The sequence below is a fragment of the Neolamprologus brichardi genome, chromosome 1 (genome assembly GCF_056152115.1).
Source record: "Neolamprologus brichardi isolate AB-2024 chromosome 1, ASM5615211v1, whole genome shotgun sequence".
In the NCBI taxonomy this organism is placed as follows: domain Eukaryota; kingdom Metazoa; phylum Chordata; class Actinopteri; order Cichliformes; family Cichlidae; genus Neolamprologus; species Neolamprologus brichardi.
In genome coordinates, this window is record NC_142104.1 from 35,123,887 (window position 1) to 35,143,021 (window position 19,135).

The 19,135-nt window shown below is 43.8% G+C and overlaps 1 long non-coding RNA gene across 4 annotated transcripts in view; it reads right to left on the reverse strand.

Moving 5' to 3' along the window:
- The window catches only part of LOC148106462 (uncharacterized), a 138,048-nt gene that overhangs the window by 75,578 nt on the left and 43,335 nt on the right, over nucleotides 1-19,135 (reverse strand). For all 4 annotated transcript variants that reach the window (XR_015719088.1, XR_015719086.1, XR_015719081.1 and 1 more), the window contains exon 2: nucleotides 15,452-15,493. This is a non-coding gene — a long non-coding RNA (uncharacterized LOC148106462). The remainder of the gene's footprint in view (nucleotides 1-15,451; nucleotides 15,494-19,135) is intronic.

The window sequence follows — 19,135 nt, forward strand, 5'->3', positions numbered from 1 at the left end:
TGCCAGACACAGTGCAGCAGCAGCAGCAGCAGCAGCCATCAGCGTTGGCAGCTCTCCACGACGCTGAGCGTGGGGATGGTGTGACCTTCAGACGGCCGGGACCAGTGGGAGAGACGTGCACGTGAGCACAAACTGCACTTTTTTTCTTGCCAATCATGTTCTGCCCCAAAATGTCTGCAGGCCATGCGTAGCACTCCACCTCTCCTCTGCAGGAGAGGACCTTCAGACTCTCACAAAGGAGCTGTGAGTGTGGCGAGCAGGCATTACTTTGTGAAGGTCAAGAAGAAGCTCGGATAACACATGCACACACAAAATGAGGCCGCAGAGCCTGCAGATGCATGACAGCGCTCTGAAAAACATGCATTTTAGCAACAAGAAAGACACTCGAGAACAAAACCAAGGACACCTGACCGCCGCCATGAAGTGTTTTTACATTTACAGCTCAGCTCATTTGATCGAGACCAGGAGGGAAAAAATGTCCGGTTCGCTTCTAATTCACGCTGGCACGTTACCTCAGTGATGCACAAAGAGACAATGTTGTCAGTGCTTGTAGGCCATAACTACAGGCCTAACATTTCTCACACAGTGCTATGAATTATGACAAACAGGTAGAGATGGAATGAAAATATGGAGCCTCACACAAAAATATTCTGGGGCATATCAATGTCACAGAGATGAGACAAACAACAGGCCACAAAATTAACTCTCTGCAGTCGCTGCAGCTGCTCCATTATGTCTGAAATCTCGCAATTGGGATTTTTTATCAACCTCATCGTGCATTTGTGGGTGTTATGTGTGCTAACGGAGATTTCCTGTACATTTTTTTTTGCCAGAAATCAGTCTCAGGATCAACCGCTGGACTCTGGAGGATCCACACCCTGAAAGTGGGATGTCCAGGCCTCAGGACACCCTCATGACAGGAAGACTAATGCACTGAAAAAAAGGCCATGTTGGATTTACTTGATTCAATAGTGGACATTGGTTGCACACAAATGTTTTGCTTTGGCAGAAACTTAAACAATTGAGTTAAATCAACACAACTTTTTCATATTCAGTAAACCTGTGCATTTTGTGTTCATAAAACACGATTGAAACATGTTTAGATGAAGTATGTTGAGCTCTTGGAATATTTTAATCCTTCACAATTTTGTCATTTTATTTCAACACTATTCAATAACTTTTACCCCAGTACTACTTGGTCACTTAAATACTACATGTTGTCTTCATATTACATAATGTTCAACAAAGTCTAGAGTCTGGTTACCATAAAGATTGAATGGATCTACAATAGCTACCATCTTCCTAACCTTATTCTGGTGCAGGGGGGCTGGGAAATAACCCTGAAGTGATAGGTTACAAGGCAGGACAACTCACAAGTCTATCACGAACCACCATTTGCACTTACATTCACGGGTAATTTAGAATCACCAATTAACCTAACTCTAACAACTGCTTGACTTTTAACTGTGGGAAGAAACCAGAATACCCAGAGAGAACCCAGTGCAAACTAGCCAGATTGTGGATTTGAACCCAGGACCTTCTTAACGTGAAGCAACAGCACTAACCACCATGCCACCAATCCAGACTTAACAAAAGCAGCATGAAACGCGTTTGGAAATTCAAGATGGCATCCTTTTAAAAATGGTCACTGACCGTAGGAGGATTATATTTTGAGGAAAAGTCAGCCAGACTGGCAGAAGTTGAATTTAGAACTGTATACTGCATACAAACATTTTCCTCCAAAGTAACAGGCGTGTAGTCGTACATGCAGCGACCACATCACCTGTGTGGACTTCTACCTACGGCTGCAGAGCTCAGGACTTCATCACAGAAACTCTGGAGTATAGTTCATCTCAATTTATGCTATTAAAAAACATTAATCACCAAAATCTTATTTACCTTCAGAGTCTCTCAGTCGAGCTTGAAAATGGATTAATGCTATTAAAAAGTTACAAAAAGGTGATGAAATCAGTCTATCATTTCTGATATTACACTATCCGGTCGTTAAGTGATGACGTGACGAATCCTACTTCCTAAAGTAGTCTGCGTTTAATATGGCTTTTGTGTTTAATGTTTTGTATTTTCTTCTATTTAATCTCAAAAAGCTCCTGAAACAGTCAGTGATCACTGCTGACCTCCCTCGGCTTTTATTACCACTTATCATTTATTTAAGCTCAGTTTTTAAAACCTTAGCATGTAGCTACAGCCCAGCCCATGCAGCAGTATATGAATGACTAACCTCGTATTGTGGATGGATTATCTCAGTTGTTCTCCTGGCTGAAGTTTGGTCCTTTTACAGCATCCTGCCATGCGATTACATTTGTTCCTGACCACCGAGAACACTCACGTTAACTTTTATCGAGTGGAAAAAAAGTTAGCTTGTTTATATTATGCTAACATAGCTGTGTCGCTAGCGGTCACGTAGCACATCATTATATACCAGCTAGCCAAACTTCAGTAACCCTACAAACGTCACTGCTGTTTAGTTTTCTGTCTTCATTTATGTTGGAAGTGATAGCAGATCTGTACGTTTTAATTTGTTTCCAAAACCCCGCAGTCAGGACATGCTATATTGTATTTAGATAGAAGCTAGCGAGCTAACTTCCTGCTAACTTCTAACTCTGTTAAATGTCATAAATTCAGTTTTCATGGATGCCTGGATGTTAAACTCAATTGTTACACCTGGTAGAGCAGAACGCTGATCATTTTATTGAAGATGAAAGACTTTAGACAGTTTTTCAACTCTCAGTAATGCCATAGTGATCGTTTGATATATGGACCTGCAGCGGAGTTTAGGCCCAGACACGGCTAGTGACGTCAGACTGAACGACCGGATAGCGAGCTAAACTAAAAAGAGTTTCTCAAAGCTCTCCTATAACAGAAGGATCCAGTTACTACTGCTAACAAAACCTGAGATTCTCTATAGCTGTAAGTGTCAAAGCCTTCAGCACACGATGGCTGGACGCCAGCATTTCTACCTGTATTGGTGCATGTTATATCACATTTTCCTCATTGTTACCTGCTCGTCAAATTCCCCTTAAATAGCAGCAAACAGGCCTCCCCGCCTGTCTGGATAAATAGATCGGGTTTCCAGATCATGTAAAAATATTTCATTCTTTTTCCAACTTTACAAATATTCTACATCCTCGGTGAGACGTTTATTACTCACTCTGGGATTGTCTCAGTATAAACTGTAGTCCCCACTACATGGTTTGCAGATTTAAATAGAAATGACCAATAATCCACTCAGTTCGAAGCAATCCAACCCCACTCTGACCTTGATCTCTGGAGCTGTGATGTGTGATGTAGGATGTGTGATTATAAAGTGGATTAAAGTGAACCAGCTACATGTGGAGCAATATTACTGCAAAGGACTAAACTGCAGGTTTTTTGTGATTGAGAGTGTGACTCGGTAGCTGCTGGAGCTCTATGCAGCTGCCACTTGCTCTTCTCCTTATGCAACTCTTGGTAGGACTTAATCTTTTTATGATCCATAGAGCCGCTTTATTTTTAATCCTTTCATATTTACAGTTTAAGTTGCACTGCTGAATGTTAGAAAGAGTGCGTCATCAAACTGTGGGCTTTGGAATACTGGTGACAACCCAGTTAGATAGCCAGTACGTTTCCAAGGTAAGGATGTGCGGGAATAGTTAAGCTAGTGAGAAAACAATTCCTCTCATCCATGATGAGACATCATGTTACCAACAAACCAAAGGCTGTAAACCTCACGTGTGCTTAATGAGATATGATGTGTCTGTGCATCAAAACCATGATTCAAGTCAGCTTTATTTACACAGCACCAAATCACAACAACAATCACCTCAAGGTGTGTTAGGGCTGGGCCATATCATACCGTTCACAGTAATACTGGTACAATGTTGGGCAACGATAAGAAAATTAAATTTGGCGATAGGATATGGATAAAACGCACATGCGCAGTGCCTTTGTTTTCATACGCACATGGCGGAAAAAGCATGGCGGCGACACAGAATGGTGGTTTGTAAAAATGCTGCAGCTTCACTGGTGTGGAACTGGTTTAGCTTTTGTCCGTCAGATACACAACAAAGCACTATTTTTGGTAGCGCATGCTAGCGGGACGTCGTTATTACTGTGATTTTTGGAAAATACGGCGCACTTAAAATCAATCCTTTGATTTTTCTGAAAGTTGACAGAGCCCCTTATAATCCCGTGTGCCTTATGTATGAGTTCTGGTTGTGTTTACTGACCTCGAAACGATTTTATGTGCACGACGCTCGAAAATCTGTCAAATGTTTCAGTACGACTTTGCTAAGCTACGAAGCCGCACCGCTTGATGGATTGTCGGAGCATTACGGCTATCGTAGGCGGAGCCTCGCGGAGTGATACGTACTGTGCTTCAACATAATATTACCGTATTGTGTGTGTATAACCTCTTTTTAAGTTTTGTGGATATTATACATGGTTATGCTGAGGATATGTCGGCCAGTTTCTACTGGAAATGCCTTTTGGTTAAACCAGGGGTCGGCAACCTGCGGCTCTTTAGTCCTTATAGTGCAGCTCCGTGTGGTTTGGGGAAATAAATTAGAAGTATTTAGCTGAATTGTATTTTATTCATGTTAGTTTGTTTTTAACTTGTAGTTCTAAATTGGAAGATTATTATGATATTGAAATATAAATATAAAATTATATTCTATTAGTTTTTGATCGCTCAAAATAAGCGTCACACTCGTGGAAGCTGGTGTACCCGCCGAAACGCCGTGCATTTACCGAGACTTTCAACCCCAGGTAGGCCAATTATGTCTACATTATGTCGGCAGCTGTTCTCCACCGTGAACTATGTTAAAACAAAGACCGCTCATGCCTCACAGACGACAGCTTACAGTCTTGCGTAAAGATGAAAGCCCCAATCTGCAGAAGCTGTGCGCAGAGGTTCAGGACCATAAGTCTTATTGTAAACACATCACAGCAGACCTGACGATGTTTGCATGAACACGCTTTTCAGCATCTCTTTACTGACCACTTTTCACACACGGTTGCTGTACGAATACAGCCGGCTGTAGCTTTTCAGCTCACAGCCCGACACACACCACCAACAACACAACAGCACAGATAGCGCAGACGTTAAGGCGGCGAGGCGTGATTTAAATATGTTTATATTGTCTATTCTGTAAAATAGTCAAATGTCTATTCATATTAATGTACAGAATTCACCTGCTTGCTGATACTACTGCACATTCACCCAATGTATATACTCTATATATATATAATGTTCTTCCTCTACCCCCCCCCCCCCCATTTTTGCACATGTCGAGGAGCGTGTCAGGCTACATTTCACTGTGTGTTATACTTGTATAACTATGCATGTGACAAATAAAGCACCTTGAACCTTGCAGGTGCCGCTCAGGTGCGTCCGCCTCTCCTGCAGCGGCGCAGCAGACCACGCCCCACCACACACATTAAACTGGTAAAATACACATTTAGGCAGAATTTTGCAAATGTCTATTTTTTTTAGCAGCATAGTGCTTTTTTTCCAATTACTTTTTAAAAGTCAGGTCAAGGCTCCAAAAGCCCAAAGGCGATATGAGGGTGGCGGCTCACAACAGTTTTTGTTTGCTGGATCATTTTAGTTCAGCTTTCCTTTTGTTATATTTCTTTAAGAGTTCAAAATGTGTTAATTACATAAATAAAATTTTCTCTGTAGCACTTCATGGATTTCATAAGCAACACACCTTAGTTGTTCACACAAAGCATAAAGGTAAAAAACAATATATACAGTGTTATCTTCATTTTAGATGTCATAAAGTATTTGCGGCTCTCAGTGTTTTCTTTTGCGTGGAAACCGGCTTCAAATGGCTCTTTGGGTCTTAAAGGTTGTGACCCCTGGTTTAAACTGTCAGCAAGGAATTTGCATTTGCACTGTTAAACTTTTATATAACTTTAATGCACATAAAAACAGCTGCTTGTTTAAGTGAAAATACATTGATGGTTTTTTTGCACTAATTAAGTTGTGGAGTTGTAAAGTATTTTGTCTAGTGTTAATTATATCGTCAATTATATCGTTATCGCAAATTTTCAAATGTATATCATGATAAATATTTTTGGTCATATAGCGCTGCTCTACGGTGTGCTGTAGGCTAGACCCTACAATAACTGACAACTAGTTTTATAGTCTACAGCAGTTTGCATTGGAAACAGATTTTATACAGAACATAGCAAAATAAATGAAGAGCAGCTTGACCTGTGCAATATGAAACCAAAGTCATAGAAGAGCCTGTGGTGCTACTGCTAGCGTTAGCAACACCCTGCTAAGACGTCTGGCGATGTGATGACCAGCATCAAAGTTTGAAGCTGAGCCCAACTTAACAAATCAGGTTAAATATCATCTGTAAAAGTAGCTTTTGTGTTTGAGAGAAATTTGAATTTCATCAGTAATTAAAATATAATAGGGTGCATCGCATTGGCCCCATGCGGGCTGCGACCGGGAGACCACGTCCTATTGTGGCCAAATTCAGCCACTCCAAACAAAAGGAACAGGTGAAAAGCCGCAGCAGAGAATTAAAAGGAACGGACTTCAGCGTGAACGACCAGTTCCCCAAAGAGATCCTGGAACGACGCAGGGTCCTCTTCCCAATCCGACACGGCTTCATCCAGAAGGGCTCCCGCGCTGTCATCGCTGTGGACCGACTGTACGTGGACGGACAGCTTCACCGCGACCCCGACATCACTCCGTGGCTGTATTAACTTCACACCAGATGAGAATCCGCTACACCCTTTCCCTATCCACTCACACTAACTTGCATTAACATCTGTTTAACTTACCGGTATCAAATCGCATCTTAAGTGTGATATCATAGCAGAATTAACACCGTCACTCTCCGTCAATGGTTTAATTGGAATGTTTCCGGATTTTTTTCTTTTCGTTTTTCTTGTTTTTATGCTGCTCACCCTCGTCCTTGGTTTCTTTCTTTATTTCTTTCACTGCTTCGATCACCTGCTTCCACACTCATTCACAAACAGCATCCTTTATTTCGACACATACGCACAGCACGATCATGAAGAAATGGCTCAATACAGCAGGAACTCAGCGTAATTGGCAGTCCACAAATATAATCAAACAGTATATGAGCGACTTTGGTCTTTGCGATGCATGGCGCTCCCTTCACCCCAACAGTAAGGAATATACTTTTTTCTCACATGTTCATCACTCCTACTCTCGTCTGGATTATTTTTTGGTCAGCAGCTCACTGCTGAGCGACATTTCAGACACTGAGATTCACCCTATAGCTGTCAGCGATCATGCTCCTGTATCTTTAACACTAATGCACAAGAATAATACTACGCCAAGTAAAAACTGGAGATTTAATACATCACTGCTTAAAGATGAAGACTTTATTAAATATTTTAAAAAAGAGTGGACTTCATATTTAGACTTTAATGACACTCCCGGAACATCAGCTTCTGTTTTATGGGAAGCAGGGAAAGCTGTGATGAGAGGTAAAATAATTTCTTTCTCATCACATAAAAAGAAAGAAGAAAACAAAAATATTCTGGAATTAGAAAAAAACATCAAATCACTAGAAGAAGCCTACGCGTCCCACCAAGATCAGGAAACATTGAACAAAATACGCAAAACAAAACTAGAATTAAATGAGATAATTGATAAAAAAAAATTAAAAATTCTTAGTACAAAGACTACGCTTACAAAATTATGAACATGGTAATAAATCCGGTCAATTAGCAAACCAGCTAAAAATAAATAAAGAAAAAACAACTATAGGTGCTGTTTAAGATTCGTCTGGGAACACAATATATGAACAGAAACAAATAAACAACATTTTCAGGGATTTCTATAAAACGTTGTATTTACCACAAATAAAGCCATCTAAAAAGGAAATTGATCAGTTTTTAGACAACATAACTCTCCCAAAATTATTAGACACTCAAGCAATGGCACTGGATTCACCACTGACATCAGGTGAACTCCAGGAAGCCCTGATAAGTATGTCCAATAATAAGGCTCCAGGTCCAGACGGCTTTCCTGCAGAATTCTACAAAGACTTCTGGACGATTCTAGCACCAGTTTTCTACAGAACGTTGTTGGAAATCAGAGAAAAGGGCAGACTTCCATCAAATATGAATTCTGCAAACATTAATCTCCTGCTAAAACCAGGCAAAGACCCTGTATATCCCTCAAGCTATCGTCCAATATCCCTTATTAATGTAGACCTTAAAATAATCAGCAAAGCTCTCTCAAAGAGACTGGGGAAAATAACCCCCCTCTTAATTCATCCTGACCAAACTGGTTTCATAAAAGGTAGGCACTCATCAACAAATACACGTAGATTACTTAATTTGATAGACTACTCATACAGTAAAAACCTTGAAACTACAATATTTTCTTTAGATGCAGAAAAAGCATTTGACAGAGTTAACTGGAAATTTCTGTTTGCAGCTTTACACAAATTTGGTTTTGGATAAACTTTCATAAACTGGTTAAAAATATTATATAATTCCCCAACAGCTTGTGTCAGAACAAATGACCAGACAATCCCCAGGTATTAATGTTTCTCACAAGCTTGCAGATCTAACTAAATTAAACCATATCCCACTTTTAAAGAAGGTAGAAGGCGATCTCGCTAGATGGAAATGTCTACCCATATCACTCATGGGAAGGGTTGCCGCTATAAAAATGATGGTCTTACCAAAAATAAATTATTTATTCTCAATGATCCCAACTAAAGCGCCACAAGATTTGTTCAGATCTCTAGATTCATACATGTCCAAGTTCCTTTGGAAAAATAAACCTCCACGTATGAGCTTAAAAACACTACAAAAGACCAAGGATAAAGGAGGATTAGAACTACCTAACTTTCAGCACTACTTCTTCTTGGGGCGTTGGGGGGTTCCCCAGGAGCATCTTCCTTGGAGGGCTCAACCCAGGGTAGCGGTCATGGACTATTAAGGGCTCTGTTGGCTCTTAGGTGACCGTTTCCTTGTGGCAGCGGGGCTAGGGGAGGGTCTGTGCTGACGGACGTGGGTTACTGACCTGGTAGCCTGGCTGCCCCTGGGTGGGTCCGGGACGGGCGGGAGGTTCTGGGGGTGCTCCGTCTCTGGGCTGGGGCCCTGGCTGGGCCTCGGGGGCTTGGGTCCTGGTTGGTGTGTTGCCGGGGTTGTGGGCGGGTGGGTGTATGGGGGCCTAGTCCTGGCGCAGGGTGCCGCCGGTGCATCGAGCCACCTGGGGGGCTCTTCTACTGGTGAGGGAGGTTGTTACATCTTGCAGGAGCTTTCCTCTTTTCAGGAACTCTCTCTGCAGGAGGGGGAGATATAGGAGAGGTGGAGGAAGAACTCAGCCTGGGCGTCTATTGTCTTGTGTAGTCTTGAAGATGAGTGGATGACGGGGTGGGTGCAGTTTTCTCTGAGGTGGGGTTGGGTGGGCTGTCCCGGGCTCTGTGGGGCTGGGCGGCGCTGCTGTACTGGGCCCCGGTCCGGATGGGCCTGGGCCCCCTTTCCCTGGCGGGTTGCAGAGTATGGGGGTGCCTACTGGGGTCAGCGGGGGAGCTGGCCCCAGGGAGGGGTCACTTGCCCCTCCCTTCCTTCCCTCCCCATCTCCAGCTGCCTCCCTCTTCCCGCTCCACCACAATCACCCACACATGCAGGGCCTTGGGGTAAAGATGTGTCACCAGAGTGCAGGGGAGGAATCCCCCCCTCTTTCTTTATCTCACAACTTAGACATTCACATTACTCACACTCTCATAACACATACATATAGGATCTTGGGGGTGGGCACGCTACACGGAATCCAAAAGACCATCAGGGTGTACACCTCACCCCTGGCGTCGTTGCCCACCTCTCAATTTTAAATACACGTAGACATTGAGGGCTATCAGGAGGGGCTATGCGCTTACCTGCTGCTCTCTGGCAGGTAGCTCCATGCCCTCCTGGGTTTTAAAGGCACCTTAGAACACACATGCATCAACACTACATATGAGCGGGTGGAGGGAGGTTTGGAGTCTTCTCACACCCTCGTTCTCTGCGGCCTGCTGGAGCGGGGGGCTAGGAGGAGGAGTTGGCCGTCCGACTAGGGTCTGGAATGTGGGGCCTTCCTGCTGCTGCGGAGTCGGGGCGGTCTGCTTCTCCCCACCCCAGGGAAAAGGGTAACACCACCTGGGTCTGGGTGCAGTTTCCCCCTCCAGGGGCAAGGATACCTAGACCCGGTTCTTAGAGTACGCTTGGGGAGTGTGACTGTGTGTACAGTGTCTCTTTATGTCTGTCTCCACGTTGGGTGAGTGTGGAGTAAGTGCATATGAGAGCATGAGGGTGGGAATGGATGTTTGTATCTGTGTGTGCCTGTTTGTCTGTGTCTATATGTCAGGTCGGGTATCAGACGCCACCTCTCTGGGGACATCTCAGGCCCTCCAAGGTATGGAGGCCTATCTCCCCCCACCACTTCCCCTGCCAGTGGCAGACGCCCTCAGACGTCGGTGCGTTGGTGGTTCTTTGTGTCCAGGTGTGGGCGTCCAGGTACACACCGGCTCACTCCTTGGTGGCCGCTTGTCGGGGCCTGGAGCCTGGGGCTCGCTAGGGCCACTTTGGGGGTGGGGTGCCCCCGGCCTCTCGGCCTGGGGCTCAGTCACTCTGGCACAGCTGGCTTCCGGCGGAGCTCATGGGCACGTCACTGCAACCCCCCCTGGCTTCTGCTCTGTGGCTGCTGAGTGACCCCTCATCTGGGACTCTCCTCAGCTCTTTCTGGGATAGTGGCTCGGCTGCCTCTCTGTTGGTCTTCCTTGGTCTCTTGTGCTCTGAGGGCCTCTAGATGTCTGGAGTTTTGATCTCCTCCATACCTGCTTCATGCCCTGGAGGACGGGGCTGTGGCCCCCCCACACCCTCTAGCAGATCATTACATGAAGGAACCTTTTAAAAACAAGCGCGTTCATGCTCACAGGTGTACACACGGGTGCTCACACACACAAACTACACCCTTTTTGGCTCCTACCTCAAAGCACACTGTGCGTTGTCGATCTTACGTGCTGCACAATAATGTTTAACATTTAGTATTTACTGTCATATTCCCATAGATCATCATGATGTTGTTTATTCTATTACTCTCGTTTTCTTTTGCTTGTTTTCTTTTTTCATTCTCAACAGGTGAAATTAACAAAGTATCTACTGTTATCTATTATTAGCTAGTTTATTGTGATGGTGTTGTTTTTATCATGTTGCTCTTTGGTGATCGTGGTGATCCAGGTGTTTTGTTTGTTTTTTCTTCCCCCCTTTCTCACCATCTCTTCTCCCCTCTGTTTTTCTTTCTCTCCCTCTCTTTCTTTCATTCTTTCTCCCTGTCCTATCCCCCAGTCATGTCCGTCCCATCTTTAAAAAATGAAAATAAAATAAATACATAATTATAATAAAGGTCAATCAAATAGACCAATATGGCAAGGCCATGATGATCCACTTGGTAAAGTAAATCTACTTGGCATCTTTCTTGGCCTTCAGACAATAATTCTGATGCTAAAGATCCCAACTGGACAGGCAAAAAAAAAAAAAAAGTAATTAAAATATAATGAATATGACACTGAAATATGTTCATTGTGTTAATTTTCTAGGTCTAAATATTTCTCAGTATTGCAGAAGCACACTGCTTTAAATGGCTGCAATCAAGCTCCGTTTCCACCTTATACAAATATTACAAATATACACTTTCCTCAACAACATCTCAGAAGAGTTAAACGGCACTATAACATTAATAAAGCTAGTAGTAGCTGAGTGTGTTTGGAGTGTTTGTGCTGTTGGCAAACTTAAGTCAAAGGTCATTAACAGGTAAATCAGAATTAGCCCATTTTTGTGGGTCATCGCCGATGCTTAGGTCTCTACTATATAAATGTCATTTTAGTCTATTATTAGGTGGTTGCCAGGCAACATTAAGGCGTCTTAGTATATAATAAAAATATTCAAGTTTTGTGGCTATAAATTGTGTCATGAAATTATGGTATTCAAAAATGACATTTTAGCCTATTTCTTCTCAATATGATGATACTGTATGTTAGATAAGAACCACGAGGGCCGTACGATGAACGTACCTGTGTTGCTGTGTATTTGCAGACAGAAAGAAATGTGTTGTGTTACAGTATTGAACCTGTTAGCAAAAGCAGCAATGCCTCATCGTGTAGTCAACTAACTGCACATATCCATCGTACGTTCACTACAAATCCTCCACCTCTATCCGCGTAAGCATCGTGTCGACATGCTCACCTTTCCCCATCTTTACCATGCATCCCACACAACACGATGTTACAGAAAGTCTGTTTGGGAGACGTGTCAACACAGAAATTAACAGGGTTATTTGGGAGGCTACATTTTGTAAAAGCTGCTCAGACAGCAGTTCGTGGATGCAGCACCAGCGCTGCTGTCATGGTTACAGTTACAGCCTGGTTACAGTGACATCAAAGCACAGACCAGGAAAACAAATCCATTACTGTGAAAAACAGCAGTAATGGGGAGAAAAATATATGACACAGAGTTTAATTGACATTAGTCCTCCCCCTCTCCCTCCCCATCCTGCTCCTCCTGTCTCAAACACTCCTCCCACACCTTGCCCTCGTTCTTGACCCCTGACCTCCCTTCTCATGGGGCCTCTGCAGAGCTGTCTGGCCCCCCATGTCGCGGGCCTATTAACGGACCTCGGCTCACTGTAATGATTCCTCTCCTTATGTCTGTGCAGCTGCTGTAGCGCTGAATAGAGAGGATAACTCTGGGATCCTCAACATCATTGTTTCACTGCCACTCTCTGCTGTCGTGTAGCTGCGGTTCGCTGTCCCTCCCTCCTGTTGACAATTTATTTCCTCTGATTCAACAGATCTGCTGCTTTCGCCAGCACGTGTCACAAATTTCATTAAGCAAAAGTTGTGAAATTTCCAACTCAAGGACCTGATTTTTCAAGAGTCAAACAAGTTTTTTGTTAAGCTGGAAACTGACGTGATGGATTTCATCCCATCATGCTGTAAATTAAGATGATTGTGACCAAAACATCAGGTGAAATGTGTTGCAGTAACTCTCCAAACAACAAACGGCGCATGTGTTTGTGAACATTTGTATCTGTGTGTACAGTATGTGTCATGGGGCAGCAGACAGCTGCTGCAGGCTCCATCAGTCAGCTGCTGTATTTATAGGGTGATGACCACAGAACAACAACAGCTGCATCACACGGGGACAAACACAGAAAGTGAGAGAGAGGACGCAGGAATCTCTTCAATTTCACTGCTGCTCAAAATGGCCGGAGAAGCCAGTTAATGCCCAGCCCAGCGCTGACGGGCATAAAGTGCACAATGCAAATAAGACTGTACAAACTGTAGATACCACTGATCCACAATGGGACATTTACATGCTACTGTTTTAAGATAAAACTGTCTTTTTTAGACGCTTGTGAACATGTAAATTAAACTTTTCTACATGTCAGCAGCCAGCTTTTTAGTGCCAACACTTTATTTAAGTGAGTTTCAAATCAAATCAGTCTGAGTGTTTTACTGTAGTACTATTCTATGACTGCAGATGGAGAGGATGCTCTAAAAATGCAATTAATAGTTTATCTGATATGCAGCAATGAACGGTATGGCATCCCGACCCCAGACCACCATAACGATGTTGAGGACAGGGCTCTGTGGGGGCCATACCATCTGTTGCAGGGCTCCTCCATGACTCCCCAACGATAATGCACCATAGACGATAATCCAAACTGATGACAGCTACAGTCGTAGAGATCGATCTGCTTCGAGATAAATCCCGGTATAGAATTATCATGCTTGAGATTCCAACCAGAAGTAGAATCAGCGTGGAAGCGCCAAAAAATGCAGTTGGTCTTGGTCCTGAGTCCGTCTCCACAGAGTCCCACGAACATCATAAAGCATGCTTACAGTCTGGTAATAAGACGTGCATATTATACCCGACAGCAGCCGTGACGTAATAGTCAGGTTTAAAGTTGTTGATGATACAGAAACAGTGACTTGAAGCCCACAGCAGCGTGTCTGAATGAGAAGCATTTATGCGTCCTGGTCTCCGTACAGTCAAAGAGCCATGTCAGTGTTGTTTTTCACGTTGCTTAAGTTGGCAGTGTAATTGCTGCATGTTGTTATATGGGTGTGATTTGTTGGGATTTTTTGGTTTTTATTGGCAAAAAGCAGAATTATGTTCAGCCGCCAACTGTCCTGGTGAGTCAGGCCCTGCAGAGACCAGACGTGTGGCCAGCGTTTACTCACCTGTAACTTAAAGAACAGAGTGTTGCAGTTCACAGTGGAAGAAAAGCTCAGAGTGATATTAAATATCTGTTGGTTTTCAGCTCTGCTAAAAAGAAAACCACAGTGTCTGCTGAACATGACCTCTGCTCATCTGAACTGGACTCTTTGACTGTATATGTGCTGCTGGATGGATGTGGTCTATGTAACAACCTTCTAGGGCAGGTGACAGCATGTGTACGAGTATGTTATTTAGCAATGCAGCGAGTCAGTCTGAGGACAGAGCTTGCAAATCAACTTTTTAGCTCATAACTAAACCAGCATCTTTTCCAAATACGATCACTTCCGGCTCCAAAAAAGAAATGTGATGATGTCCACTATACCAGTGTTTAGTGAAGTAGTTTCAGGGTCTCGGTGTTTGTGCATCAGGCTCATGGCACGCAGTGTGAGTGAACCACTTTAACAAAACCACCCGAGCTTTTCCTGCTGCGACAGGTTAAAATCTTTGCAGTGAAAACACTGCTGATCCTAAAGGGGCTGCACACCCACATAAGTGTTTTTTCACTCATTAGAGCAATCAGGAGTCTGCTGTAGCTGGAGGTGGGCAGTTCCTGCTGCATTTATGTGTCACTAGCAAGACAAATAAAACAAGCTGCAGCGACGTATCACCAGTCAGTGAGTACCTGCAGTTTTTTACTCACTTCTATTCAACCCTGTTCAACAGGTATATCGAAGCCTCATTAAAGTTACAAATTATGGTGTTGCTTTCCAACGCTCAGTTAGTGCGCACACTGTTATTGTACACAACAGCTCATTTCACAGGTGAGTGCAGGTTAATTCAGGTTTCCAAAAACAAAAACAGGTGCAACCAAACCAAGAGAGCGAGCACGCTAACAAGTTAAAACACCTGGTTTGCTGTGAGTGTGAGCACTTCACTGTTTTACCATCACACGCGAAGAGGACAACAGCAAGGAAACAACATAGGAGCAAATCTGTGATCTCAGGTGGATCTTCAAGGATTACGATTTGCTTTTAAACGATCACAGCCACGAACTTATTTTGTTACCATTTAAAGTTTGAAGAAACTGTAACTTTGTAACTTTTTTATTACAGAGCAGAATGTGCACATGAGAGCTTCTCAGAAAGCAGAGACATCTGTGTTAGCTGGTAGCATTAGCTAACAGCAGCAGTGTTCACAGCGACAAATCTCTACTAGTTCTACTGATGACTGTCAAATCATCACTTACCCATTACTGCCAGGAGTCACCTGTGGATCCAGGGCTTGTGTCCTAAGGATGGAGAGATGAGACAAGTTAATATTAAAAGGCTTCTCTTCACAGCTGGAGAGTCTGAGTAGGGCTGCTCGATTATGGCAAAAATGATAATCACGATTATTTTCACTGAGATCTTGATTATTTGATATTTATTTAACAATAACAATGTGTTGAATAATGACTTTAAAAATAATATAAAATAGTGTGCAAATACTGATAACAGTGCAAATGTTTGCAATATAAAAATAAATGAAAAATGTAAACATCTATGTTTAGTGAACTTTCAGTGTTGCTCTGTGGTGCAGCTACGACACTGTAGCAAAGTTTACACACTGTGTCTACTTGATCCACGTCTGACTCATGAACCCATAATGTTTCCACTGAAGTTTTTTTTTACCTCTTTTCAACCAACAGCAGTCACTCTCCTCTCTAAATAACTTCTGCTGAGCTTTCCGAGCTTCCCTCGGGTCCTCTTAATCAGCGGTGCCCAACCCCCGGGCCTCGGACCGGTACCGGTCCGTGAGTCGTTTGGTACCGGGCCGCGAGAGTTGAGGCTCAGGTGTGAAATGTATAGTTTTCAGGGTTATTTTGTTATCGTTTTTATCGTTAACTTGGTTTTCCTGGGTCTTTTCACGTGTGTTATGAATAAATCTTCTTTTTTTCGGTACCGGTACTAGTTTTATTTTGTTGTATTTATCTGCGACACCTTAAAGGCCGGTCCGTGAAAATATTGTCGGGCATAAACCGGTCCGTGGCGCAAAAAAGGTTGGAGACCGCTGCTCTTAATTGTTGTGACACGTGTTCGAAACGCAGAGAGGTGCGCTCGATTTGCCACACGGAGCAGCGCGAGAGTAAAGCACGAGGGAGGGGCTAATAATCGGCTCAGTCATTTTTAATGATCGTTGAAAGCCCAGATCGTAATCGAGATTAAAATTCGATTAGTTGAGCAGCCCTAAGTCCGAGACAAGCGGAAATCCAACTAGGAATGGTTGATCTGAGCTGCCTGGACAAGTAAACTTAGTTAAAGCTAGTGTTTCCCCCAACAAGCCAAAGCACCAACAAAACAAACGTGTAAAACAATTGAAAGTTTAAACAGTGCATGAAGCTTCTTTAATAGTTAAAGTCAGAAAATCCTTTTTTTTTTGTTGTTGAAGTCTATCAAAGCTTCTGACAAATAAAAAAAGCATTTACTTGTACACAGAAGTTTTATTTAGTATTATGTTTGGTAAAGCTGGCATGTTTCTGCAGTTTTTAAGCTGTGTAATTATTTAGGCTGGGAGGATTTTAAGAACCACAAAGATACTTAAAACCAGGAAAACGTAAAAGCTGAATTTACCGAGAGCTGCTAAAATGTTTATGGTTGTAACAGCGACGTCCACGTGGGAAAAAATCTCCAGGTACAAACTGTGTGGCCTCTAGAGACTGGATTCATCATGGTGGGAAATGAGCCCATAAACGTCTGATGGGCTTTGTGGTCAGGAAAACGACGAGTGATGGTCTTCATTCAGGTTAAACAGGAGACAGAAACTTGATTTGTTGAACGTAATAATGACTTTTATTTATTAATGGACTTGTTTTTAAATGCACCCTTTCATGGAGAGCCAGTCTACGCTTCATCACACGTGTGAATCATGGTGATGGCTTTTAGCCGCCTTACGTAGCCCTACATCAACATGATCACATGCAGTTTGATGTGCAGATGTTAAATCTGGGACGAAAAAACACTGGTATTTAATTTGGACTGGGAAGATTCTCCGATTTCCCGGGGATTACATCGTGAATGTGAAGCAGCAGTTTTACATTATACTGCAAAGATAAAGGTCTGTGGAGAGTCAGGGCCTGCTGACGCTGAAAGGATGTATCTGTAAGAGGAAGGTAGATTGTGTGTATGTGATCATTCGGCTGTGACGCCTAACTGATGTCCAATGACAGGCCGCTCCTCTGTGGAGGACAAAGCCTTCTAAAATGAGTTTGGCGCCTTGTTTACAGTGTGTAAGGGAGCTTTAACGAGGCCCATTAAAGACACCTGGCGGCGCTGAGCAGCCTCACGAGAAAATGACGCCGGCTTCGGTTTCCCGGTCGCATCCCGTCCCGGCGAACCCCATTAAAAGTGCGCTGCGTCTCGTTGCACGCGCTCAGTCTGTGCTGCTTCGTTTCCGTACTGCTTTGAAGCATTTAAAGGTTGGCGGGGACAAAGAGGCGAGTGAGCAGGAGGGAGAGGTTCATCCCGAGTTTGAGCTCAGCTGTGATGTAACTGTGGACGATGGCTGTGCCGCAGTCAATTTCAGAGGAGATATCCTCAAACGACCTCGCCTCCCTCCCTTCTACCCGTCTCATCCTCTCTCTCTCCAGGCTGGTGTCATTTATCTCCTCCACGCCCTGTCTTTCTTGCATTTTTTTTGCTACAAAAAGCTCCAACTACCCTTTTATACCCTCATGCGGGCTCTAATATTATCTCCTCTCTTGCTGTCAGCTCGTCCATGCATCACTGCCTCCAGCACTCACACAGGGAGGATAATATCTCCCGCTAAATTCATTTTAGCAGGACTCGAGCAGCACGTAGCAAAACGTCCGACCCCACGGTGAAGCTGCGCTCTGGATAACCTTACTGCTTTTAATAACAGTACATCCCCCAGACGTATTTAGTGCTACTATACGTTTACGGCCCCTCTGCACATCTCACCGCGCCATTCTCATCATCGCTCGCCTTTTACGCTTCCCTCCCTCGCCTCTCCCTCTCCTCATGTAGCTGAGATGCTGCTGCCATTACTAATTCACACTTAAGCTGATTATTTGTGAATATCAGATCATTTTAAACCCCTTTTGTGAACGCTGTGTCTCCACACACCTATATATGTGTGCACGAGTGTCTCCTCTCCTCTCCCTGAATGATGGAGGGTGGGGTAATCTGCAGCCCCGTTGCCATGACACCAGACAGCCCTTGCTTGGCGAAGGCACGTAGCTTCCTCTCTGCTCTATTTCCCCAGAGCCCTCCGCTCAGGAGCATGTGTGCATCAGTGTGTGCACGCGTGTGTGTGTGTGATCTCTGAATGTGGGAGAGTCATATATGATGCACATGGAAAAAAACCCTCATATTTACTGTCTCAACATGTGCAGCGGAGGAAAGGATGGAGGGGAGGGGGAAGCTAAGAGGACCCATCTAAAAGGCAAATAAAGGATTTTTTAATGCAAATATTTGAAACCACTAAACTCAGGGTTAGGATTGGAAATTATTAGTCTACTAGACATTCCTGTGAATTATAGTCCGCTTCTCTCTGCTCCTCTGCAGGCTTCCTGTTGCAGACGCTCGCAACATATGCCCACCGCAAATCTTCTTTTACGAAGCGGGTCGTTTGCCCCTGCAGCCATGTTTCATTTTTATTCGTCCTGGCTGCGGCTGAAGCGACTTACTCTGAAAGCCAAACTGAGGGCAGCTTTTTCAGTGCACAGGCAGTGACCCCAGTCACCTCACACACAGTCACGAGTGTCAGAATATGGGATTAGGAAACTTGCGACTGTTTTTGCGCGTTACCCTCTGCATGAACTGAAAATGAATCGCTGCAGCTGAAATATCTGAGCATGCTCAGAACTGCTTGTCGAGAGACAATGATGGCTCCAAAAAGTAAAGTGAAAGATGTTTTCTTGTCAAAAGAAACT